Source organism: Vulpes lagopus, unplaced genomic scaffold (assembly GCF_018345385.1).
Source record: "Vulpes lagopus strain Blue_001 unplaced genomic scaffold, ASM1834538v1 ctg332, whole genome shotgun sequence".
Lineage (NCBI taxonomy): Eukaryota > Metazoa > Chordata > Mammalia > Carnivora > Canidae > Vulpes > Vulpes lagopus.
In genome coordinates, this window is record NW_024570740.1 from 28,764 (window position 1) to 39,645 (window position 10,882).

A 10,882-nucleotide genomic window follows, 5' to 3' on the forward strand; every position below is an offset into this window, starting at 1 on the left:
CAGGGACTTTCCAGTCAGGGCGTGGGGGGGGAATGGTTTTCTTTTCTCGGAAAAACCACAGAATGTTTTTCGTTGCTTAAATTCCGGGAAGGCGCCTGGATGTGCTGCCTCTGGGTTAGGCGTGGTCCTAAATTTTCCCCGGGGGTGGGGGGGTGGGGTTGGGTTTCTTCAATAGGTCTCAGCTGGAGCCTGGAAGGAGGCAGGTCCCGCTCTGGGCCTGGGGACGCCGCCTCCCTCACCGCCTCCTTCAGCGCCTGAGCCCAGGCCCGAGTCAGGGGGCGTGTGTACGCAGTAGGCCTCGTCCGTCAGCAGTAACAGGAGCCGGTCTGTGCTCTGGCTGCCTGAGGAGGACGTGGGGCTGCGTCCAGGCTGACAGGAGCCCCGGCCTCCTCAGGACCCGCAGGTAGGCTTCAGGACCATGTGGAGCCGTGTCCTCGCTGACAGGAGCCTGGTCTCCTCAGGACCCACGGTGAGACTTCAGGAAGATGTGGGGCCGCTTCCTCGCTGACAGGAGCCCCAGCCTCCTCAGGACCCGCGGTGAGTTTTCGGGAAGATGTAGGGTCACGTCCACGCTGACAGGAGCCCCGGCCTCCTCAGGACCCACGGTGAGTTTTCGGGATGACGTGGGGCCGGGTCTACACTGACAGGAGCCCCGGCCTTCTCAGGACCGGCGGGTAGGCTTCAGTCCCATGTGGGGCCGCGTCCACGGTGACAGGAACCTGGCCTCCTCAGAACCCGCAGGGAGGCTTCCGGAGGATGTGAGACATAGTCCACAGTGACAGGACCCCCCTCGTCCTCAGGACCTGCTGTCTATGACTCAGGAAGACATGGGGCCACGTCTGCCATGACAGGAGTCCGGCTTCCTCAGGACCCGCTGGAGGACCCTGGAGGCGCTGTTCGGAGTCACATCACATCCACGTCAGCAGCAGCTACTCAGAACGACAAGGTAAGTGAATGGGGACAATTGAGATAGGGTTAGGGTTTAGGGTGAGCAATATGTGGTTAGGGTGAAATTAGATGATATGGATTAGTGATCATGGTTATGCGTTCGAGTTCCTGGTTAGGGTGAGAGATGGGGGAAGGGTCAAGAGTTAGGAGTAAGGTACGGATTTGGGATTAGGAAACTGAGTTAGGGAATGGATAAGGGTGATGTTACAGATAGGTTATAGGGTTTAGGGTTAAGGGATGGGGGAGGGAATACGTTCAGAGATACAGCGGGGGATGGGGTTGAAGTTTAGGGTTAGGGCTTAAGGCAGGGGTTTGGGCTAGGTTTAGGGTACAATTAGGGATTAGGGTACGGGTTAGGGTTAGGGAACGGGTTAGGGAACGGGTTAGGGTTAGGGAACGGGTTAGGGTTAGGGTTAGGGAACAGGTTAGGGTTAGGGGTTAGGCTTAGGGTTAGGGTTAGGGAACGGGTTAGGGAATGGGTTAGGGTTAGGGGTTAGGGGTTAGGGTTAGGGTACTGGTTTGGTTTAGGGTTAGGGTAAGGGTACGCGTTTGGATTAGGGTTAGGATACTACTTCAAATGATCGATTTTGTCTGTCTCGTGTACTTTTCCTTGTTACGAGCAAGCAGGTAAAAAAAGAAAGAAAGAAAGAAAGAAAGAAAGAAAGAAAGAAAGAAAGAAAGAAAGAAAGAAAGAAAGAAAGAAAGAAAGAAAGAAAGAAAGAAAGAAAGAAAAAGATGAAAAAAGGTCTATAGGTTAAACTTTTACAATACCTTCCCAAATTTTTGGTGACCTGGAACTTTGAAGGTGTAACTAGCTTAATTGATAAATTGGGTTCAGTTCACCGGATACCTGGCGTCTGTCTTTCCAACAGAAGGTAAAATACTAGAGTGTGAGTCAATGAGACACCCAAGGGGTTTTTTTTTTGTTTGGTGGTGTTGTGTTTTCCTCCTCCACCCCTTGCCCTTTTCTTCCTTCTCCCCTCCCCCCACCTCAGTTTTTGTGTTTCTCTTTTGTCTGATTCAGGAAACCTGCAGATACCTGGGTGTGTTAGTAAACGTGTTTCAGGTTTGTTTGTTTCTTTTTTCCTTCCTCTTTTTTTAAATTTTAATTCACAATTCATGAGACATACACACACACACACACACACACACACACACACAGGCAGAGACACAGGCAGAGGGAGAAGCGGGCTCCCTGCAGGAACCCCCGATGTAGGACTCGATCCCGGGACTCCAGGATCACGCCCTGGGCCGAAGGCAGGTGCTAAACCGCTGAGCCACCCAGGGATCCCCTGTTTCGTGCTTCCTTAACAATTGTATCATACAGGGCAGCCCGTGTGGCTCAGCGTTTTAGTGCCACCTTCAGCCCAGGGCGTGATCCTGGAGTCCCGGGATCGAGTCCCACGTCAGGCTCCCTGCATTGGACCCTGCTTCTCCCTCTGTGTCTTTGCCTCTCTCTCTCTCTCTCTCTCTCTCTCTCTCTCTCTCTCTCACACACACACACACACACACACACACATCAAATCTTAAAAAAAAAAAAATTTGTGTCCTACATGTTAGGTTTTTACAAAATGAACAGCGGAGAAATAACAAAAAACCAGCAGAGCCAGGCAGTAGGTTCGAGAGTGCTTTAATGGGGAGCGCTCCTGGGCGAGGTTCCATGACTCGGAGAGGTGGCCAGAGACAGGGAAGTCGCGCGGGGTTGGGGACTGTGGGGGTTTTTAAGCCTTCTTGGTTCCGGCTCTGGATCCGGGTGGGTCCCTTGCCAAATTAGACAAGGGAACACTGTGTCCTTAGGTGATTGGCTGGGGGGGTGGGGTGGGGGGTAGTATCGGGGGAGGGGGTGGGGGTGGGGGTGGGGGTGGTTCCTGGCTGGAAAGTCCTGGATGGAAAGTTTCGGTTTCCCATCTAGGCTTCGACTTACTGGAGATGATGTGGTGGTCAGGGCTGCTGCTTTGACGGGAAGATCAGCCATTTTGACCCAGTTTGAGATGTCCGCCATTTTGGGTGCCCCTGTCTCTCAGCCAGCCCAACAATACATACGCATACACACACACACACACACACACACACACACACACACGTGTTTCTAAAAACTATCACATGTATTCATCCATTTGACAATCTAAGGATTTCTGGTATGATAGGCAATGTGCCCGTGGTTCCTACTGGCTTTTCACCAGAGACTGAGGTTTCTAGGAGTTAACAGTCTGCCGCCTGGGTGGCTCAGCGGTTGAGGGGTTGAGCATTGGCCTTTGGGTCAGGGCCCAATTCTGGGGCGGCGGGGGGGGGGGGGGAGTGTCCGAGTCCGGACCCATTTCCACATCTGGCTCCCTGTGGGGAGCCTGCTTCTGCCTATGTCTCTGTCTCTGTCTCTCTCTCTCCCTTCCCCCTTCACAAAGTGCTCTCTCTCTCTCTCTCTCTCCTCTCTCCTCGCTCAAAAAGTGTAAAATAAGTACAATTTTTAAAAATCTGCCACATGGAATCGAGACTACTGGTTAACGACAAGGAAAACAACCTCTGTGTGTGAGATAGTAGGAGACATGTAGAAAATGCGGGTGGTGGTGGTGGTGGTGGTGGTGGTGGTGGTGGTTAAAGAAAATGAATCTGTCCTGAAATGACTCTGGCTTTTTTTTTTTTTTTAAGATTTTATTTACTTCTTCATGAGATGAGAGACACAGGGACAGGCAGAGACAAGGGAAGCAGGCTCCATGCGAGGACCCTGATATGGGACTCAGTCCCAGGAGTCTGGGATCACGCCCTGAGCCCAAGCCAGACGATCAAAGGCTGAGGCACACGGGCGTCCCAAAGCCCAGCTATTTAGAGAAAGAACACTTAAGACTGACGGAACGGGGGATCCCTGGGTGGCGCAGCGGTTTGGCGCCTGCCTTTGGCCCAGGGCGCGATCCTGGAGACCCGGGATCGAATCCCACGTCGGGCTCCCGGTGCATGGAGCCTGCTTCTCCCTCTGCCTGTGTCTCTGCCTCTCTCTCTCTCTCTCTCTCTCTGTATGACTATCAAAAATAAATAATTAAAAAAAAAAAAGACTGACGGAACGGAAAAAGAAATTATAGAAGGGATTTCTGAAGGAGATTTTTGAGATTTGTTTTTTGTTTTCTTTTTTTTTTTTTGGATTTTATTTATGTATTCATGGGAGAGAGAGAGAGACAGAGAGACAAAGAGAGAGACAGAGACAGACAAAGAGAGACAGAGACAGACAGAGAGAGAGAGAAAGGAAGAGAGACAGAGACAGAGAGAAGGGGAGAGAGACACAGAGAGAGACAGGCAGAGAAAAGAGAGGCAGAGAGATAAAGAGAGACAGAGAGAGAGACAGAGAGATAAAGAGAGACAGAGACGGAGAAAGCGAGACAGAGACAGAGAAAGAGAGAGAGACAGGGAGAGAGAGAGAGAGAGAGGCAGAGACACAGGCAGGGGAAGAAGTAGGCTCCACTGGGGAGCCCGATGCAGGTCTGGATCCCAGGACCCCTGGGATCAGGCCCTGAGCCAAAGGCAGACCTTCCAGCACCGCTGAGCCACCCAAGGCGTCCCAGAAGCAGACTCTTTGAAAAGTAATTGTAGGCGTGGTCAGGACGGACTGAGATTGGGAGAAGTGGGTTTTACTAGTATACTGGTGTACAACTGAGATTTGGCTCTTCTCTCTGCTAAAATGACGAGATTCTCTTGCATTGGTAGTCTACTCTTGATAAGAGTGTGAACAGAGAAGAAAAGACAAAGACAATGTGCTTTTTTGTTTGTTTGTTTGGCTTGGCTTGGCTTGGCTTGGTTTGGTTTGGTTTGGTTGGGGTTTTTTTGTTTGTTTGTTTTTGGGTGTGTGTGTGTGTGTGTGTGTGTGTGTGTGTGTGTGTTTCTCCCTTTACCTGCCCAGAACAGCAAGGTTTTTAGATTCCTTTTTTTTTTTTTTTTTGGTGGTTGTTGTTGTTGTTGTTTAACTTTTTCTGTTATTTACTTATTTATTTTATTTTTTGGATTCGTTTTTATCCGGTCTTCCCCTACGTAAGAGTGAACACTTCTCCACGTTAAAGGAGCTTCATTTTGGGGGACAACTCTAAGAGCACCTGTAGAATCTCCTAGGGGCCACCTTGGCGAAAGAGACAATGAAGATTTCCGTTTTGTTATGATCCGTGATCCTTTGTAGGCATGTGCCTTGAAAACTTCTGAGATGTTTTTGGTTGGCTGGTTGGCTGCCTGGCTGTCTGTCTACTGGTTCCTTCATCCGTTCGTGGATTCTCAGCGGATCCCAGAATGCCAAACCCTAAATAGAGTCTCTTGACTACTATAGGTCGTTTACCTGTTATGGGAAGGACCATGAGAAGCACTGTCAGACAAAGAATCATAAGCCCTCTTAGATTATATTGCGTGGGTGAATGCTGCCGGTGTTCCAAACATGAAATGAAATTCCTAAACTTGTAACGTGTCCTGGTAGAGTGCCATCACTCCACATTCGAACTGTTTAAATGCTCTGCGTGTGTGCCTGTGTGTGTTGTGTGTGAGTGTGTGTGTGTGTGTGTGTGTGTGTGTGTGTGTGACAGAAACTGGTCGGATTTTCCTCTCGACTGCATTATAATGAATTCTCATCGGGTCTTTAGGCACGTCCATCCGTCCATCCGTGGGTGACCTCCCTGTCACGTGCAGGTGTTGTTCGGAAGGTCTTGCAACAATACGGTCTGCCTTTCAGAAGATTCGCGGAAATCACTCTGGACGAATCCCGGTGTCTGGTCATCCTGAGATCGTCCAACTACATACAGTAGGAGTTGCCGGAACTAATGAAAAAGCTGCATGGAAGCCGAACAGAAAGGAACAACGTGGAACTGAATGAGTTCCAAGAAACCCTGAACAGAGTTCAGAAACTCTCAGTGAGTCATCTTCCTTTTTTTTTGGCGATTGTTAAATCCTCTTCAGAAGGTCGGTGGGAATCCGTTCTCATTGTAACCAGCCACCTTTGGAAGGATCCCCTGTATCACCAAGGCCTTCCCTGAGTAGAATGGCGTCTGTTTCTCTTTCTTTCGACCTCCCCCAGTCCCCACGCCGCCCTCCCCTCCTCCCTCCCCTCCACCCTCCCCTCCCCTCTCCCCGCCCCCCGCCCCCCCCCCCCCCCCCCGGGGTCCATTTGTCAAAGTGATCTCTACTCCCAACGTAGGAGGTCAAGAGCCGTGCTCTCTACTGACCGAGTGGGCCACGGGCCCCTGGAATCGCATCCTAAGACTCAGATAGGATCGGACAGCCTGGAGACACTGAGATCCACTTCTCGGGGAGCCAGCCGAGCCCCTCGGAAACCCTGAGCCTGATACCTTCCTTCCAGAGGTCGCCACGGCCTCACTGGGCGAGTCAAGAGTGCCACCTCCTGGCGGACGAAACCGAGAGTCGGCTGCTTTACCTCAGCGAGCCTCCCAGGTTGCCCCTACAAGGTGCTTGGAAATGCTGAGGCTCAACAACACCGGAACCACAACAACCGGAAGAACAGAAAAGAAGAGCCAAAGGGATGCTGAAGTTCTTCCTTCTGGCCTTGCCTTTACAGGCGTGTGCCGTCTGCGACCACGCCTGTCTCCGAGGACAGGAAGAAAAGAGTCCAGATGGCTGAACCGGGGTTCTGCACTCTGCGGACCACAGGAACCCCCTCCAGCCTGACCCAGGAACTCCCTTACTCTGAGCCAGGGACAGGGGGTCTTGTTTTGTGTTTCGGTTGTGGTCCAAAAGACAGGCGTCACCTACGGTGGAACCTTGTAACCCTTTCTAAGCCTAGAGTCGCTCAGCGGCATTACATACCTTCACACATCCTCCTCGCCAAGTTATCTGTCCATTCCATTTTTTAACTCTCTTTTTTTTAATTTTTAAAATTTTATTTATTTATTTATCTATTTATTTATTTATTCATTCATTTATTATTCATTCATTCATTCATTCATTATTTTTAAGGATTTTTTTTTAGTCAGGGAGAGAGAGAGAGAGAGAGAGAGGGAGAGAGAGAGGCAGAGACACAGACAGAGGGAGAAGCAGGCTCCATGCAGGGAGCCCGATGTGGGACTGGATCCCGGGTCTCCAGGATCACACCACAGGCTGCAGGCGGCGCCAAACCGCTGCGCCACCCAGGGATCCCTTAAGTTTAATTTCTTAAACTGTATTGATCGGGCATGGGATCTCTGCCTCTCTCTCTCTCTCTCTCTCTCTCTCTCTCTCTCTCTCCCTCTCTCTCTCTCTCTCTCTCTCTCTCTCTCTCATAAATAAATAAATAAATAAATAAATAAATAAATAAAATCTTTAACAAATAAATGAATAAATAAACTGTATTTATTCAAGGGAGACACACAGAAGGAGGCCGGGAGGCAGGCAGAGGGAGAAGCAGGCTCCACGCGGGGAGCCCGGTGCGGTGCTGGATCCCCAAAACGCTGTGATGATGCCGGGAGCCGAGTGGAAGGCAGCCGCTCAAACGCGGGTATGCCACCCGGGCACACCTCGTCCGCACCTCTTCCTTCCCACCGCCACCCACGGTCTTGCGCGTTCGTTCATCTGGTTCCCACACACAGGACCTCGTGCTCCAGGTCTATCCCTAGACACACCCTAGGATCCCCAACTAGGGAATAGGTTCAGATGGGACCGATGCTCATGGGACCGTGCTCCTGTTTGAGGACTGTCCTCGGTTGCTGTAGCGGTGGCGGCGAGACAAAGGGTCTCTCTCCACACACCGCACAGGGTGTCGCGTCACGTCGTGGGGAGATGACGCGGGAAGGACGGGTTTCGGTTGGCGGACATTTCTACATCCCATCTGGGAACCGCTCCCACCCCCCCACCCTCCGGTGTCCCGGATCTGTAGGAGTGAGGGCAGCAGGAAGCCTCCCATGGATGATATTTGCAAGTGCGCCCTTGCCTGGGGCCGGAGCCTGGGCCGGAACCGGAACCGGAACCGGACATGGAACCGGTGCAGCCCGGGTGGTTCGGAAGGCAGGCGCCTGCGGGACCGACCGGTGGCCAGCGTGTGGGGGTGGGCGCGTGGGCGGGTGCGGGGCATGCCCCGAGTGGGGCAGATGTCCCCATCCCAAGGAGGCGGAGGAGGAAAGCCACCCCAAGGCCCCTCTTTGGCGCCCCGTCCTGCCGTCCTGTGTCAGGAAACGCTACTGACCCGGGCGGATCCGGACCAGGCTGCGACCCAGCTGCCCTGCGATCCCACATTCCTCACACCTGGACTCACCGGTGTGGCGCCTGCCTTTCCGGCTCTGCCTGCCTGCCTGCCTGCCTGCCTGCCTGCCTAACTATCTCTGCATCCAACTGGCGACTTTCAGTTTCAGTGCGGACTTTCAGTCCGTGAGGTTGGGGGCTTCGACTCTCTGGGTCTTGGCTAGAACCCAAACAGAGAAAGACGTTTGCCATACGATAGGTAGATACCACTTTCAATTAAGTGTCTGTGAAATGATTATGGAGGAAGGAAATTCTCAGCCTTGAACGTTTCTGGGCCCTGCTCCATTGGCTTTCACACTGACCCAGGGCCAAACGGCTCACAGAAAACTCAGCACTAGTTGGGCTCTATTTCCGTGCCACTGAATGCACGTTGCCTGTCTGCCTCCCCTGAAAAGTCAAGCAACGGGGACGCCTGGGTAGCTCCGTGTTCAGCATCTGCCTTGGGGTCAGGTCATCATCCTGGGGTCCTGGGGCCCCGGCTCCCACTTGGGGCTCCCCGCGGGGAGCCTGCTTCTCTCTGCGTCTGTCAATGCCTGTCTCTGTGTGTCTCTCATGGATAAATAAAGAACACCTCTAAAACAGGAAAGAATGAATGATTAATTAAAAGGACTGACTGACTGACTGACTGACTGAACTGATCGGCTGACCGACTGACCGGCTGAATGAATGTATACATAAGCAAGCCAGGAAGCAAGCAAGCAAGCAAGCAAGCAAGCAAGCAAATGAACAAATGAAATCGATGAAGGGGTGCGTGACTGCTGGCTGGCACTGTCGGTGGAGTGTGGGACTCTATATTTCTCGGTTGCGAGGATGAGCCCTAACCTGGGTGTAAACATCGCATACACCTAAAATCTTCTGAAAATAAAAAAAAAATTAAAAGAAAAAAAGAAAAAGAAAAAGGTGGGCAGCCCGGGTGGCTCGGCGGTTGAGCGCCGCCTTCAGCCCGGGGCCTGATCCTGGAGGCCCGGCATCAGAGTCCCACGTCGGGTTCCAAGCATGGAGCCTGCTTCTCCCTCTGCCTGTGTGTCCGACTCTCTCACTCACTGTGTCTCAGGAGAAAATAAACAGAATCTTTACAAAAAGGAAAAAAAAAAGTTGTGTTGTTTTGTTTTGTTTTGTTTTGTTTCAATCGGATCGATCGATCACTAAAAGGCAACCTGCCAAAACTGACGATGAGAAAACGGAAGAAAACCTTCCTGGTTCCCACAGAGTTCAAGCCCTACAGCGTTGCCCGTACCAAGATCAGAGAATAAACTGTCCACTCTCTACGGCGTCCCTCCTCCCGAGGACGCCCCAGCTCCTTATGGAGCATGCACACGCACGTGCACGCGCACGCAGAAAAGCGGGGCGAACGGAACCAGACCCTAGAGAACCCTGCAGCGAAGGTTGAGCACACGACACACACACACACACACACACACACACACACACACACACACCCGCCAGCCACAGGAAACTCTGGCAGGCTACCCCTGGGCTGCTTAGGGGGCCTATACTTACTTGCAAGTGCTCACTGACCTGGGACACGTGGAAGGGGAACCTGAGGCTCAGATGGCCCAAACCGGGTGAATGGGGTGCTTTGCTCATGCCTGAATGCTATGCTCTCCACGATTAGAGAAAGCTGGCAATGAGGCCAGCCCAGGGACCAGAACCTAACCTAAAACTCCCTCTGGCTCCATCAGTAATGTCCCGACTGTTGGTGAGGAACCAGTGCTCGGCTCGCTCGGGGAGACAGACGCTCTGGTCTTCTTCGGGTTGGGTTGTTGCTGCGGCTTTGGGTATCTTTGCAGGAAACCGGCCTCTTCTCTTTCGAAATGGAAACCAAAGGATGGATGGGGTCCGGACGCGGTCACGCTCGCTGGCCACTGGAGTTGTTGTCACCCAGCCAGCGGGGAGATCGGAACATCGGGTCTTTCGTGACCTCTCCACAGATAGGAGTGAGACCAAGGCTATATACTTTGTTGGCATCTCGTCTGTGTCTACGTGTCCCTATGGGTTCTACGAGGGAGAGGTTTCCTCTACCTCCGGATGCTATATTGCTGACATCCCTTTGTAAAGGAACTGTAGCTTAGGAGTTCAAAGGCCGGCGCGGGTAAAAATCGGGAACAGGACAGCTCGGAGAGATAAGGACGAGTGACAATATTTCACAAGTTCCCACGATCTGGGATGAAGTTCTGTTCGTTCGTTCGTTCGTTCGTTCGTCCGTCCATCCATCCGTCTGTCCGTCTGTCCGTTCGTTCATCCGTCCGTCCGTCCGTCCGTCCGTTCGTTCGTTCGGGACCCCCGGATTCTCAGCGGTTAAGCGTCTGCCTTCATCTCAGGGCCCGATCATGCGGGTCCGGGATCCTTTCCTGCATCTGTCTCCTTGCGGGGACCTGCTTCTGCCCATGTCTCTGTCTCTGTCTCTGTCTCTCTCTCTCTCACACGGGAATAAAGAAACAAAATAGTTTAAAAAAGGAAAGATGCTCGGTCTCGCACTCTCTCCCTCTCCCTCCTCCTCCTCCCCCTTCCCCACTTCACACAGTGCTCTCTCTCTGAAAGAAAGCTAATATATTACAATTTTGCAAAAGCCTGCCAATGGAATGGAGACTACTGGAGAACGATAAGGAAAACAACTCCGTGTGTGACAAGTAGGAGACGTGTAGGAAACGTACAAGGCGTGAGAATACATGTTTTGGTGAGGGAAAAGAAAATAATTCTGTCCTGAAATAATGAGCCTGGCTTTTTTTTTTTTCTTTATTAA

The 10,882-nt window shown here is 52.0% G+C and overlaps 1 long non-coding RNA gene across 1 annotated transcript; it reads left to right on the forward strand.

The window, feature by feature from the left end:
- The first annotated feature begins 885 nt into the window (after positions 1 to 885).
- LOC121483874 lies at positions 886 to 6,863 on the forward strand. Its single transcript, XR_005985879.1, has 3 exons — positions 886 to 946; positions 5,556 to 5,822; positions 6,107 to 6,863. It is a non-coding gene; the product is annotated as an uncharacterized LOC121483874 (long non-coding RNA).
- The last annotated feature ends 4,019 nt before the right edge of the window (positions 6,864 to 10,882 follow it).